We start from the raw sequence: 16,255 nt of genomic DNA on the forward strand, positions 1-16,255 counted from the left end.
GTGGGACTACAGAGGACTCCCGAGCCTAGGGATGAAAAATCAGCATGAGTGCCAAGTGACAAAATGGTACTAACTAGGGCACCCATGATAAGGTAGGCTCTACCACACAAGTCATGATACTTCTAAGCAATGAGAAGGTTCCACACCATAACTTGGTGGGGTTGATCCTAAGGCAAAATTGGAAAGGAAATTGATAAGTGCATGTCAAGCGGAAAGAGTCGATAGTGTGGACACAACCAACCTCCCTAGACGCTTAAGGCTTTCTAGTGACAAACAAGACAATTAAGAGCAATCCTTCTCTAAATATGCATTTACCATATGAGAAATCAAGTGTTTAGATCCTACCTGTAACCCAACGCTGTTGTAGTAGTCCAGCCTCGTCGATCAGGATGAGCTCCTCCTTCTCTTCGACACCTGCATTCACTAACAATCAAACGATTAAATAGCACCTGAATATCTCATAAAACAAAACATATTTAACATACAGACCAAGGAGTATATGAAACAACTCATAAATAACAAATTGTTGAGAAGAATGGACTTATTTGTATTAATAGGAAACAAAAGAAACCATTACAACCTGAGCCTTGGTGTTGTGCAGGTCCCTCCCAGGGTCCAGCAAGAGTTTTCCTTTACTTTGATAAGCTCACCCACTTCCAAATGAAACAAGAAAGAGTCGATAGTGCGGACACAACCAACCTCCCTAGAAGCTTAAGGCTTTCTAGTGACAAACAAGACAATTAAGAGCAATCCTTCTCTAAATATGCATTTACCATATGAGAAATCAAGTGTTTAGATCCTACTTGTAACCCAACGCTGTTGTAGTAGTCCAGCCTCGTCGATCCGGATGAGCTCCTCCTTCTCTTCTGTTATCACAAAACCAGTACTAGGGGCTGCAACCAAGCAAGGCTTCATGTAACTGTTTCAGACCAGACTTTAGACTAGGAATTAGCCTTCCTAATCAGAGAGGGCTCTCTCACAGGCTTTTGATAGAAAATTAATCACAACAACAGAGGGCTAACTCTTCACACATTTATAAAAATATAGCTGGTTGGACATACATCAAATTGGTCTTCATTGGGCTATGGAGTCTCTCACAGTTAATAAACCAAATCACAGTCATCTCATAGAAGCCAAGGCTCTTTGCATCATCAGAGGTTCAAACATAATTTACCTAAATCAAAGCCTGCTGAACATACAGGAAGTCAGAGCATTAAAAAATGAATTCTGAGTGATGTTCAAACATGCTTCACCAAAACCCACAGCTTGTCAAGCACACAGGAAGTCAGAGCATATAATATGAATTCTGAGGGATTGTGCCATAACAAGGCTGTAAAAAGAACATTAAGAAACTAAACCACCATCACATTTGAACAAAAAGATGCATTGAGAATCTTGGGAAGAAAAAACCCTGTTTGCCATTACTGTAACAGTCTTTACATAAGCTCTAAAAAACTCTGTTTTTGTATTAACAGTCCAACCCTTTCTACATCTAACCTTGGCCCATATATAGGCAAGCAAACTAAAACACCTCGAGCATCCTCCTCCAGCATGAGGGGAGCCTCGAAGGTGGCTATTAATTATTCCTACATGCTACTCACTAATGCATTAATTACAAATATGCTGAACTATAATTACACACTATCCTAATCAAAATAAAATACTAATTTCATTCTCCTCGTATGCTTGATGCTTTCTTGAATGCTTTAACAGCTGTCCTCCTTCAATTAATCTGATATAGCTGAGCTACAGGTGCAATGGATGGTGATTTAGGATGTTTAAGAGCGCTGATAGCTCATTAAATGACCGGAAGGTGTGCTCCTATTATAATGGTTTCTGTCTCCCAACATTCTCCTAACATATAGCAGTCTGCTCCCAAATCCTTTAATAACCCCAAGTATGGAGTGATGCCAGGTTTCTGATGTGCTGTAGGTGGTCTTTGATAGACATCTGTTCCTTTTCCTCAAACCCCCGCTCACCGTGTCACACTAGCTGCTCTGCGCTTTTAAAATCATCACCTACAGCAGTTTCGTAGCGCGCTACGAAACTGCTGTGTGATTTAAAAACACAGTCCTCTTTACTGGTTTCTGCTAACACTGTGCTTATGGCTGCACTTTTCCAACAGTTGCATCCACTGAAACTTGTAACACATCAAGAGGTCACTTCATCCTTTTATCCTGGAGAAAATTCCTCCTCGTCCTTAACATAAGGCTCAACCCAATCCCCATAACATCCTTGGATCTGCAACATAACTCAGGTACAAGAAACCAATACATTTCATATATGGAGAATCCTCGTGCTTAAGAAGCCCATGCATTTGCTTCACTGTCAACTTCATGGTAAAAATTTGTAGAGAAGACAAAACAATAACTTCATGGTAGGTCTTCAGCCTTTACAATTCCTTGAAGTAATCTGAAGACAGGATGTTCATACAGAGAACCTTTTCAAGCAAAGAATCAATAAGCTTTCCACATGTTTGTATTTCCATATTCTTCCCCAATAAACTTCTTTGAGCTCAAAGCTTGATGTCTTCCTTTGTGAATGCTGAGTTATAAAAGACGAATAAAAAGCAGCAAGGGATTCTTTGAATTGGCAAAATAGAATGTAAGAGTACTGAATCTCTCTCTGCTGGGCTTATGCTTGTATCTCAGACCATTAATGTTAAATCATCGCTGCAAAAGACCATTCTGTCTCTGGAAAAGTCAAAAGAAAACCGCCCACAGTGTTGATGTATGGCCGCTGACAGAATTTCCCAATGTTTGCAGGCATGCTTAGTCACCACCGTCTCTATCTTTTGCCCAAAACTTAATACATCTTAGGGTGGAACGGAAATTCTCAATTTTTTTGGTACCAGCTGAAGTATCAGCAAGCGATAACTCAAAGGAACATTTGCATTCTTCACACATCGAACCTCTGAGACTTCTTATGTGTCCTTAAAATAATGAAATATATAACCTGGTCCAACACACAAAGTACCAACATCTGCTTCTGGTCCATGTATCCCTAACTGATACGACTTCAAAATTGAATATTTTTGCATTACTGCTCAATTCCTATCAAGGCACCCGAATACTCTGAGATTGGTTGCGGCAATTTCATGACAATTTGGTTTTTTTAATCGGCATATATACATCACCAGCCTTTTTCTTTGTAAGAACATGTGAAGCCGTATGTATATGAGTCACTTTTGGCAACTGTAATGGTATTGTTTATTTGTTATGATAAGCATATACATTCGAGGACGCCAAGTGTTATCAGAGATTATTTATTAGATGCTCTGCACGTGCCTCTCTGATCTGCGCAACAAGTTTACCATCTTCGAATGTTATCTTAGAACAATACAGGTGTGCCGCCATGTCACCGACAATATATCATTAATCAAAGAATTCGAACTTGCCACGAAACCAAGGGACTCTTTTTCAAGACTGAACAAGAGGAACGAAAATGACCAAGTCATGCTTGAGAACGAAAATACACCAGATTATGAGAATTATCATGCCTCTTGAATTCCCAATGGTGAAACTTGAACGGCCGCCCATGACATACAGCTTATCTTCCAGTCCACAAGCAAAGCAATCCCATCTTGGACGTTTCAGACTCTCTATTAGAGTCCACTTATTTCGTTGCCTATCAAATACCTCAACACTAGACAGACCCTCCCCATCTGGTTCATGACCTCCAATTGCATAAACAAGGTCATCAACCACTGAACAAACAAATTCAAAACGTGCCACATTCATCTTTGCGAGCAAACTCCACCTATTTAATATTGGATCATAACTGTATGTATCTGCTGAAGCCTCTGCTGAGTAGCCATTATCAACCAATCCACCAACGACCATTAATTTTTTATCTATCACAGCAAACCCAAAAGCTCTCTTCAAAGGACCAGGCATGGATGGAAGAAATTCCCATTTACCACGGGCAGAATCAAGAACTTGCCACTGCATTTTGCCACTACATGAATCTGCAGTCAGCGCATAAAGCCACTCTTCAAGGGTGCCAGCTAGTTTTCTTTGCCATATAAAATTCATTGCTCAGGATGAAACTCCTCCATGCTTTCGAAACAAATCTCAGTGACTGAAAATCTGAGCGAGGTATTAGTGCAGGACAATACTTGGTAACATCATCAGGAAGGCCATTAACGTTAGTTCACTCTCAGTGGCTGAGTTCTTTATTGCTTCAGATATGCTCTTTTTGACCAGTTTGTAAAAGCTTTTGGAATTGCTGAACCTTGATTTACATGCCCAAGCATGGTATCACATCCAATCTTGGCAGTACATGAATTTATATTTGGTGCTTGACCTTGAGGAGAGCTAATGTCACTTGAAGTGGATGCTGCCGTTGACTTAGTTTGTTCATATAGCTCCAGCATTTGATTGCTAACCTCCTCAAGCTGTCGAGGAGTCACATCAAACTCCTCCCACCAAGGCCTCTCTCCATCTGATGGCAGTTTAACCTTCAAAAACTTAGCAGCGAGAAAGATAGCTCCAGCAGCAATATGTTGTGGCTTGAAATTAAAATCAAAGGCCAGCGTGGCAAGGAGAATCCGCTCCGCCATGACTACCAACTTATTCTGTTGTTCATAGCACTCTTTTTGTCTAATACGTTCAGCAGCAGTTGGGTCCCTCTTGTGCCGAATTTCATAGGACAGCATTGTCACATCTTCGAAGAACCAAACCAACTTCTTCTACCTGAGGCAGCTGGAAATGCGCGCCAATGTCTTTGATAAAGCTGCAGTAGGACTTCCGCAAATTAGCCTCCTTCTTGGCGTCGATACCATCAAGTCTAGAAGGCGAAAATTTATCAATCTGCTCCCTAGTGAAGTGCCATCCATCTCTGATAGAGAGTAAAATATATCCTATCATAAGAGCCTCAATGACTGCTACACAAACCCCGACACATACTGATAACTGTGCAGTGCGTGAGCGTTCAGCTCCTTGTTCATTGGAAACTTGTGTACTTACAGCAGCACCGGAGAAGAGAACAAGCATTTCAAAAGACCAGTATTCCAAGCAACGCATTACTAATTCAACTTTGAACACCAATACCCAACAAACGGGAACATGAACTTTATCATAAATATTTTACAAATCTTTCAATCCATTGTGGCGCCCTGCTTTGTGAAAGAAGTTACAGATTGTGAAAAGACAATCCCAAATATCAAACACTCTATGACTTATAAAATTTAATAGGTTCTTTGTCTAGAGGATTCAACACCAAATCTCCTGCAAGTCTCCCACATTAGTATGTACATCTTTCACAATCACCCACGAACCAGAATTCAGAGATAACTCCCTTAACGTATTTGATGACAATCCTACAATAGCTACATCATCATAAGGTGTCTCCTTGAACATACTGCCACTGCTCTCATCAACATTCTTGGAGGGAAGTAGAACTCTGTATAATAAGCATGCTAAGATTTGGACCTTCACTGAAAACTCAAACAAATCCCCAGTTTCGTAGCACGCTACGAAACCACTCAAACAAGTAGCGCTGCGAAACTGCTAAAAAGAATTCTGGCGCTGCGAAAATACCCTGACTTTAAGCCAAGCTAAAAAATTTTAATTACAGCATTTTCAGTGATAACATCTTCGACACCTGCATTCACTAACAATCAAACGATTAAATAGCACCTGAATATCTCATAAAACAAAACATATTTAACATACAGACCAAGGAGTATATGAAACAACTCATAAATAACAAATTGTTGAGAAGAATGGACTTATTTGTATTAATAGGAAACAAAAGAAACCATTACAACCTAAGCCTTGGTGTTGTGCAGGTCCCTCCCAGGGTCCAGTAAGAGTTTTCCTTTACTTTGATAAGCTCACCCACTTCCAAATGAAACAAGAAAGGATGGGAATCTCTCCTCACAAGCTTCTACAAGGAAGTCCTAATTCCAGCAGCATCTACCCTTAGGAATGTTCAGCTCTCAACCTCCCCTCCTTCTGGCCCAATGCCTATATTTATAGTGCTCTAGAGGAAGTTAATCAGGTCCACCATCAATGGGATAAGCCCCTCTTTGGATGGGATAGCTCCCCTCTTGATGGGATAAGTTCCTCTTTGGTAGGGATACATGAACCATCTGGAGGCGCTTCATACACGTCAAACAAGCTTCTAGAATGCTCTAGAAATGACCACAAGTAAATTTTTTGGAGTGAAACTTGCGCCTTTTGACCTTTACAGGAGTACGCACCCATTGCTTTACAGACAGAGCGTACATGTACGCAGGTATTGTGAACTTGGGGTGCGTACACGCAGGTAAGGCTAAGAGAAACTGCGTACCCAGAGATATATAGATTTTTAATGACTTTCTCTCTCTTTTGGAGTTTGACATGGAGAGCAGAGGTATGAGGCTTGCCAAGGAGGATAGTATGACAGTTGATGGAGCCATACTAACTGCAAATAGTCATGGTGACATTTTTTAGTGTAACAGATTGCCCACTAAAGTGCGAAGCCTGTAGTAGATTAGGGTTTTATATCATCTAGGAAGGGTGAAGTACTTTATCATTTCAAGGATTATCTTGTGGAGAGCCCGGTCAAAACCTGCAAGTATTCAACACAAAATACATATATATGATCATATTATCGCTGAGGTAGGCATTCCCATACTCAGATTGAAAACTTTAACTAATTGACTATCTACTGTTCTGATACAGGAATGATTTTGTAGTACATCATAATCATAGACTTTTATAGACACAGTATGGACGCAGCCATCTGTTTATGATTAGTCTACTGTATAATGAATAGAAAACTCCTCGCAGGCTGGATGGTGGAAACTAGATCCAGGGTCTTCATTTCTACTTCCCGAATTGGTACGATTCTATCCATGCGAATAAATGAGTTGATGTCGAACATGGTAGAAACCACTTGATTACCAGTCAATGATGTAAACTGTTAACAAGCGTGAGAGAGACCACCAGTGATGTCAATGGTTCTCAAAGTACCCAGTACAATCCATGAGATGCGAATGAATGGGTTGATGTCGAACACGTCACGAAATCCTTCGATCGAAAGTCAATGATGTAAACTGTCGTCGAAGGCGAGAAACCTGCCATTGATGCATGCAGATTTCAAGGTACTGACGATTCCTAAGTCATCTTTCTAGATAATGTGCTGATGTCGATAGAAAGCGACCCGTTGCAGGCAAGCCCACAACACGAAATCATAGTTCAAGTTGAAGAAATGTTGCTGTAAGGACTGACTCAGGGATGGTCAAAATGGATGACAAGTATTTTGCATATGAATGGTTTATTTGCAGAGACCTCTTGAACACATAACGACATGACAGATGGCTTGGCGACGATTGACCCAAAGTGAATACCCAGAAACGGTTGAAGACTTTCAAAGTGGTTTAATCAACTTTAAGACAAAGGATTTCCCAACCCAGGTGAATGAAAAGTGTCGTGTTCAAGAGTGGTAATAAGGTTTTTCTGTGACAAAGGATAACAAATAGGCTCATTCTTCTCTCTTTTCCCCCACCATTTCTGGCAAGTACCTCTTTATTTTTTACAAGCTTGAGGAGGATAACATATTCTTGATTATAAGCTCATCCTTCGGATGAGTCCAACTTAGTTTTGATTCGAACCCTAAGAAGGAGTGGTCCGTTCCTGTTTGTAATCGAACAGGTCCTTTACTGTGAAATTTTAACGAGTCCAGTATAGGAGAAACTCAGCATTTTTCAATTTTAGAGAGTCTGAAAAAACTAAAGAAGACTCCAAGTTGAACTTTTTCGTAAATTTGTGTCTCCCAAGCCCGAAAAAGTATAAAATAATACCTGAGAGAACCGCTTGATCTTGCGACCAAAGAGTACTTTCATGATTAGTGCCATTGACCTGAAAAGTAAAAAGCGATCAAGGACACGTCATTTTATTTCCAGTATCGAGTTTGAAACGACAAAAACCCGGCGATCTTTTCCTGTTTTTACGGTCAGAAAAGGGCTATAAGGGGACCGTCTTTTAATTCCGTTTTAACGAGTGTAAAAGAAACACTCGGCAATCTTTTCATGTTTTAGGAGTCAGAAAAGGGCTTAAAAGATGACTCTGATGTTTTGGTTCGTGAAAAATGATAATTTACCCTAAAGTCCTTTTGTCCTGCACAAAAACAACACATTACTCATACCTGTTTAAGATAGGCAAAAATACATTGAAAAATATCCTTTCACGGTGAAAAATAAACAAACTTAGCATTCATTTATCCAAAAAACCTATAAAAAGACTTTTTACCATGTCATTTTTACCATTTTACTGTTGAGGGAGAGAAAAGGGCTTTTGACAAGAAACTTCCCGTGGACTTTGCGGAGAATCCGACCGTCGGAATCGAGCACCGTCTCTTTCAGGTATTTCACAACATCCTCCTCTTTGTTTTCATCCATTTAGAATTTCATTTTAAGCCCTAGTTTGATTTTTTGGGGGCTTTGGGGTTTCAAGATGCGCTTTTCGGGGTACGCAGGTGCCCCATGGGTGACCTGCGTACCCCGACATTTTCTCCATTGGGAAAATGGTCGGGGTACACAGCCCACGTTTAGAACAGCTGCGTACCCACGCTCTGTTTTCTGAACGCGGGGTGTGTACGCCGCGCAAAGTGATTTTCAAAACCCCAAACTCAAAACCTAACCATCAATTCTTGATTTAATGAATTCTAATGAATGTTTTCTGGTGTGTAGACTGCCCACCATGCTTGATTGGTGCGAAAGAGAACACGAAGATGTCGATTTGGCCACAATAGATCATCCACCTTCCATTGATGCTTTGAAGGCATGCGGTCTCTACAAATACTGGGCCATACCTGGCATGAGGGCCCAGGTGCGATTCTTAGAATGGCTGGTTGAAAGGTGGAACATTCAGGATCAATGCTTTTACATCGGAGGGCACCAGCTTGAGATAGAGCCCTCAGACATATATTTTCTCACTGGTTTGCCTAATAGGGGCGAGCAACTGACTCTGTCCGGGACTAGGCCGGGTGGCCAATCCCTTGCTAGTCTCCGGCTAGAGTGGTGCAACAATTAGCACCAGGAGAAAGGGATAGAAATCAAATACATATCCCTGCCTAAACTTATGGTAATTGCCTTTACAGTTACCAGACTCTGTAGCGCAGCCGCTTTGCATATTGCCACCGGGTCCCAAATGCGGATGGCGATTGATTGCTACCGAGGCACCATTTTCAACTGGTGCGACGCTGTGTTGGCCAATATGAAGGGCCAACTGACTAGGGCAAAGAACGGGCAATTAAAGACCTTTGGGTATGGGCCTCTAGTTGTGAGCTTTGCCCTAGAGAGGGTTCTGATGCTGATCCCACAGCATCTCACTGTTGCAGTTGGGCCTCCTTGGGAGCCAAAGTTGATGCGATGGGTTGCGGTGATGGCCCGGCATCCTGATGAGGGAGCGGGAGTTGTCCGATTTCCTGCGGGTTATTTTCACTGGTTGGAGGGCCAGGTCTTTGCGATCCAGGATTTTCCTTATGCCGGAGTGGATTTTCGCGGTGATCCGGACATGGTTCTTCCACAGGGAGAACAATGGGACGACAGAGGTACTTCATTTTTCACAAGTTTTTAAATTATCTATATTTTTTTTTTTGTTTTTTATATCGTCTCAAAACTGACAGTGACAATTTTCAAAATGCAGATGTAGGTCCACAGCGTCCGGCCAATCTCCGACCATTCGAGAGAAGAGTACCAGTTGCACCAGCACCAGCCCCATAGGATGCGGCCGCAGAGACCTTAGCCGAGTTGGAACAAGACCTAGAGCGTCTTACGGCGGACATACCAGAGACGACTATAGACGATATTCCTATCCGACTTCAGCGCTATGTGGTCGCAGTCCCAGGACCTTTCAGGAGGTTCCTGTGTAGGGTAGCACGGGTAGTGGTCTCGTATAGAGAGCAACACCAGTGATTGGCTAGTCACTTTTTGTAGACACATGTGACATTTTGGTTTTTTGTACTTATCATTTTTGCCGATCATAAGGTGTTTTTCAACCTATGATCGAAGACGATGTATATTTTGACACACTCCTATCTATATATATATCATTATTACTGCCTTATCTTGTTAAACATGTGTGATGAAATGTTTTTAAATTTACATTTATGATTATCGCAAATGTCTGTCTAACATTCGAGAAGCAATTGCATCTGCTAATGTATTTAATGACCTTGGAATATGTTGATATTCAATGTAATCAAATTCACGTTCCAAGAGGAGCACTCTCAAAAATAATCTTAATAACACTGGATCTCTAATGGCATATACTCTATTAAGCTATAATACAACGAGTTCAGAATCTAACCTCACTATCAAACTCCGAATCCCAAATGAAATAGATTCAGATAATAACTCAATCACTGCACTGTATTCTGCAATGTTGTTTGTTGTTTGACCGAGGCTCACTCCATGCATAGAAACTAACTCGTCAGATGGCGAATAGATAACCCAAGCTGCGGAAGAGATATTCCGTGTATTACGACAAGCACCATCAGCGAATCCAATGTACGTTTGGAGAGGCGTCGACATCTGCAATATCAAGAGTAAAACCAAGATAAGCCAGAATAACGACGAAAACACACTTTCTAAGCTAAGCACACTGTCTAAACTAACAAACACACTAGCTAGAAAGAAAAATTAAGCTAACTAACCTAGCTAAAGTCTCCACACCGATCATTTAAGCATAATACCTCTTTAGGTAAAGTCCATTTCTGGGTTTACCCAAAGAGTCCCCATCAAAGTCAACCAGCTCATAGGCCCCTTTTGCTAGCTTTCGCTTAACAATGTAGGGTCCATGCCACATAGGAACGAATTTTCCAGCACCTAATTTATCGTTAGCTTGATCATATAATAGCACTAGGTCTCCTTCCGAAAAATTGCTAGGGGTCACATTTCGATCATACTGAGCTTTCATCCGTTTTGCATGAGTCTCGATTGCCAGTGCAGCATTGCATCGAGTCTCATCTAATTTAGCTAAGTATAATAAACGTTTCTCCTCTTCGGAAGTAGCTGGAAGTAATTCGATAGCCATTTGAAGTGACGGAATTTCGCATTCAATGGGCAGCACAACTTCCAAACCATAAACTAGTTGGAAAGGAGTGAACCCTGTTGATGTTTTCACTGAAGTTCGATATGCCCAAAGTGCGGAAAATAACATGTTGTGCCAATTCGACCGATGAATCCCAATGATTCGTCGAATCATGATAACTAGAACTTTGTTGATGGACTCAACCAAACCGTTGGCTTGCGGATAATAAGGAGTAGAGCTATCGTGGCGCAAACCAAGCTGGCTTGTAAGTTCTGTCATCATAATGTTTCGAAAATGGTGCCCATGGTCAGTGATTATCGCTTGCGGGACACCAAACCTAGCAATAATGTGATTGAATACGAAAATTGCAGTTGTCTTGCCGTCAGCCTCGAATGTAGGCATCGCCTCGGCCCACTTAGTAAAATAATCAACCGCAAGGATGATATACGCATGCCCCCCGGCCGAGTGAGGGTTACATGTAATAAAGTCAATACCCCATTTGGCAAAAGGACCAACGGCAATTATAGGGTGGAGAGGAGCAGGTGGTGCGCGCATCTTACGATCAAACACTTGACAGTTGTGGCATTTTCGGACCGCAATGATACAATCTTTAAACATGGACGGCCAGAAGTAGCCAGCACGCAACACCTTCTGAGCTGTGGCATACCCAGACATATGACCGCCACACGCTCTAGAATGACAGTCATTCATAACCCTTTCTGCCTTTTCGTGAGTTAAGCAATGTCGGAAAACCAAGTCCACCCCACGATGATAAAGAGTATCTCCAATAATTTTGTACTGTTGGGACTGAAATCGAATTTTCCGACGTTCCGACTTGGAAGCTTCAGGCTGAAAGGATTGGGTTTGGAGATAGATGATTATATCCCCATACCACGAATCTAAAGTGCTGATGAGAAACAAATATTCGTCCGCAATGGGTTCCTCTACCACAGTTTCCGTGTCAGCACGCGGGAAGTCACACATCAACTCTGCAAAGACTAAAGATTTCTTAGACTTAGATTTTTCAAACTCTAAGTCGAACTCTTGCAGGATAACGATCCATTTAGAGTACTTGCCCCCTAGCAATTGTTTAGTCAAAATATAGATCATAGGGTTGCAATCCGAAATGACTGTAGTTTTACGGAGAAGAATGTAATGACGAAAACGTTGGACAGCCTGAACGGCCGCCAGGGCCAATTTCTCCACATGCGAATATTTTAGCTCAGTGGGATTTAACGTCCTACTAAGATAATATATCACATGTTCCGTTCCGACTTCGTCTTCCTGAACTAACACCATTCCAATGGTGGAATGCGAAGCGGCGAGGTATAAGAAGTAATCCTGATTGTAGTTGGGAGGATGCAGCAACGGTGCATGGGTCAACGCGTGCTTTAGCGCATCAAAAGATGTCTGAGCTATCTCATCCCAAGAAAATTGAGCATTTTGTTTCAACAACCGGGTAAAACCCTTAGTGACCTCGGCGTAGTTCGGAATGAATCGACGTAAAAAGTTTGCTTTCCCCTGTAAACTTTGGAGTTGGCGAAGACTCGAAGGAGGAGGCAATTTGATGATAGCTTCTACCTTCGAGGGATCGACGCGAATGCTGGCTTTTGAAACTACAAATCCCAGCAATCGTCCCACTTCTATACAGAAGACACATTTGTGTGGGTTCAAACGTATACGATAATGCCTACACCTCATGAAGATTGCTCGTAAATGGACAAGGTGATCAGCTCGATGTAAAGAATGAGCAGGCAAATCATCGAGATACGGTTGCACAATGTGTTTGATGTCATGAAACGCATAAGACATTGCCCTTTGAAAAGTGGCTCCGGCATTCTTAAGTCCAAAAGGTAGTTTGCAATAAGCAAATGTCCCCCATGGACAAATGAAAGCCGTTTTTGGTTGATCGGCAGGTAGAATATTGATTTGATTGTAACCGGAAAAACCGTCCATAAAGGAAAATATTTCACTGCCGGCACAATCATCAATTATTTGATCGATATAGGGCGTGGGATAGTTGTCTTTTGGACAAGCACGATTAATATCCCTATAGTCGATGCATATTCTTATTGTTCCTTGTTTCTTGTTAACCGGAACAATATTCGATACCCAATCCGTTAACGGGATCGGATAAATGAAACCTGCTTTCAACAGCTTCTCAACTTCTGCTTTAATTGCAGCCGCTTTCCGAGGGTGTATCTGACGCAGACGTTGCCGAACGGGTTTAGCGTCCGGGTAAGTCTTGATCTCATGAACAACAATGGAGGGATCAATTCCTGGCATTTCCTCATAGGACCAGGCAAACACGTCACGAAATTCTTGAAATAGGGCCTTGTATGTTTGAATTTCGTCATCTGAACATGAGGCACCTATATGAATGTTCTCAACAATTCTAGCTTTGATTGAAATGTCAATGGCAATAGTTTGGGAAATGTTTCCCAAATTCAACTCTGAATCAAGATGTTTCATGGGATTCTGAGCGTCCTTGACATATTCAGCCATAAATATTGATGAAAAATCATTATCAAAGCCATCATCCTTAGGTAAAAACGAAGATCTATGATGGAGATCTTCCCATGGTAGATCGTCTACACTTAGGATTTCGCGAAGTTGCTCGTCAGATGACACGACTTTGGGAAACGCTATCCGTTCTGAGGTTGATGTGAAAAGTGATTCCTCACCGACCACATTCATTTGGTTGATTTGGGTTGAACGCGGGTCGGTAAAAGACTGCACAGCTTCATAAGCAATTTCATATGGACTCAAAGGCATAGCATCACTGAATGAGTCTATCTCAGATTCAGATGGGACAATCCAAGGATCATCGTAAATAATAGTATCTGACGTAATCATATGAATGAATGCAAATGAAGGGTCTGCGTTGATTGGAGGAAAAGGAAAAGTTCCGAGTAAACCGGAATCTTTAACTAATCCTACGCCAACATCCTTATAAGGGATAGTCGTTTTACCAACATGCTGGATACTGTCTAAAGAGGCTGGGTCGGAGGAAAAGAAAGCCAGCTGGTCTATTGTCACGATCTTTCCATTATGTGGAAACTTTATAACTCTGAAGACCGATGAGACGACCGCTGTCATAGTGTAAGACCAACTTCGACCCAAGAGAAGGTTGTAGTCTAGAGGGGCATCAACCACCTCCACATCCAGACTAACGGTTTTTCCTTCAACCCCTATAGGCAAATCCTGTAAAATGCCAAACGGATGGAACCCACGGCCATCAAAGGCCTTAAGAATTGTCGGAGATTGGTTCAGTGAAGGAGAACTAAGCGATCTCCAACACTGAATTGACATAATACACGTGGAAGCTCCCTCATCAATTACAGTCCGATGAATAGGCCTGTTTTTGACTATCACTGGAATCTGGAAAGCCATCTGATGAGGGAGACGCGGTGTACTATTTTCTAGATCAAAGATTATCAGGTTCGGGTCCTGAACATCAACAGCTCCTATAGCCGACAAAAGTAATTTTCGTTGTGCTGGGCATGATTGCAGCACTTCTAAAGCCAACATTGCTGAGGGTGAAACAGCTAAATCCTCAACAATGTTGTAATTCTGGGCCGCTCTCGCATGTGGATTGAAAGCAGACCTTCGAAGTACACCCTTGGCGGGCGGTTTGATTACTAAGTCAGGGTTAGGTTTCTCGATCTGTAGTGGATCGGAACCGGGAGCTGAGGTTGATGGATTTGATTGAGAAGATTCTGCTTCTTTCGATCCATCAACAGGACTTTTACTACCATAATCGTGAGATCGAGTCGCAATCCGTACATGAGACATCATCAATATGGGTTCTTCACTAGCACTCGAGGAAGAACCTATCATCTTACTCTCCTGCTTTGGAAATGGATCTTTCAAAACAGCAGGAGTTGGGGAACCCTTGACGATTTTCACAACCTCGGCCCGATGAGGGCAATCTCTTGTAAAATGATCCTCTTCACAAATAAGACAAGGATATCGAGGTTTGCGCTTTTCGTCATTGGTTTCCGACTTTTCTTTTTTCTCCTTTGGAGCCTTGTCTGCTTTATCCTTCTTCTTGCCTTTCTTATTCCCACCGTTTTTTGATTTAGCCGTAGATGACTCTACAACGTGAATATCAGCGGAAATTTCAGGAGAAGATTCTCCTGTCGGGGAGTCTGGTAAGGTTATAATGGGTGAAGAATTCTTTGAAGATTTATGTTTGCTTTTAGTATTTACCGTACCAATCATGCCATCAGCAGCATGAGACCCCGAAGGAGCAGCAGCAATTTGATTTGATTTTGGAAGATCTGGGATCTTTTCGTGTAACGTACCCGACTGAGTATAAACTAAGTCAAGGTACTGCGCCTGAGCAATTACTTGCTCTTCAGTAACTACTCCGGCCTTAGCCACGTCTTCAGTAATCTTCGGTAATAATGATTTAACAAACCATTCAGCTAAGATTTGGTCCGGGATAAAAACTTTCACTAATCGCCTTCGACGTCTCCATTCATGAATATGATCGGAAATATAAGTGGACGTCGACTGTTTTAATGAAGTTAATAACTCGGTGCCATTATCATACCTGACCGGCAACTGAAAATATGTTAAGAACGAGGTAGCTAACTAACTAAAATTATAAAAAGAGGCCCGTGGTAACTCAATGTACCACTTGGCCGCGAGACCAATGAGTGTACGCTGAAAAAGACGTAAACGGATCGAATCATCCGAGATAGAATTTGAAGCACACCAGAGGTGGTAAGTCATCACGTGATTTGATGGATCCTCTCCAGACTTACCTTCGAACTTGGGTATGTCACTGGGCAACTTATTTGGCATTGGTGTCCAGAACGGAAGATAATTTATTGGATCATTCATTAGGCGCGTCAAGTCTGGTAAATCCAAAGTTGCGATAACGGCAATTGCCGATTAGGATCCCTAAAACTCTGGGTCACAAGACCAGTCCCAGGAGGAGGATATCCAGGATAACTTGGAACAGGAATCGCATTCGGGATATTGTATCCTCCCAGAAAACCAGGATTAACCGGACCGTACTGGGGTTGCTGAGGTTGTTGATAAGTGTACCCAGGATACGGTTGATACTAGTAAACCGGTTGTTGGACAGCAGGCCCGTATTGGTACTGTCCCTGGTACGATTGATAAAAAAATTGTGGTTGACTAGTGACAACCGTACTTAAACCAGGCTGCCCCATAGGCATCTGAACCGTAGTTTGAATCGTGGATCCAGACAATGGTAAAGA

General features: G+C 41.9%; 2 pseudogenes; both read right to left on the reverse strand.

Moving 5' to 3' along the window:
• Positions 1-2,212: 2,212 nt before the first annotated feature.
• LOC149202988 (pre-mRNA splicing factor SR-like 1 pseudogene) lies at positions 2,213-2,488 on the reverse strand (annotated as a pseudogene).
• A 931-nt stretch (positions 2,489-3,419) lies between these two features.
• LOC149202989 (F-box/kelch-repeat protein At1g67480 pseudogene) lies at positions 3,420-4,149 on the reverse strand (annotated as a pseudogene).
• Positions 4,150-16,255: the final 12,106 nt, after the last annotated feature.

Source organism: Pinus tabuliformis, chromosome 2_1, assembly GCF_031772625.1.
Source record: "Pinus tabuliformis cultivar Carrire ecotype Pingquan chromosome 2_1, CPIR1, whole genome shotgun sequence".
Taxonomy (NCBI): Eukaryota; Viridiplantae; Streptophyta; class Pinopsida; order Pinales; family Pinaceae; genus Pinus; species Pinus tabuliformis.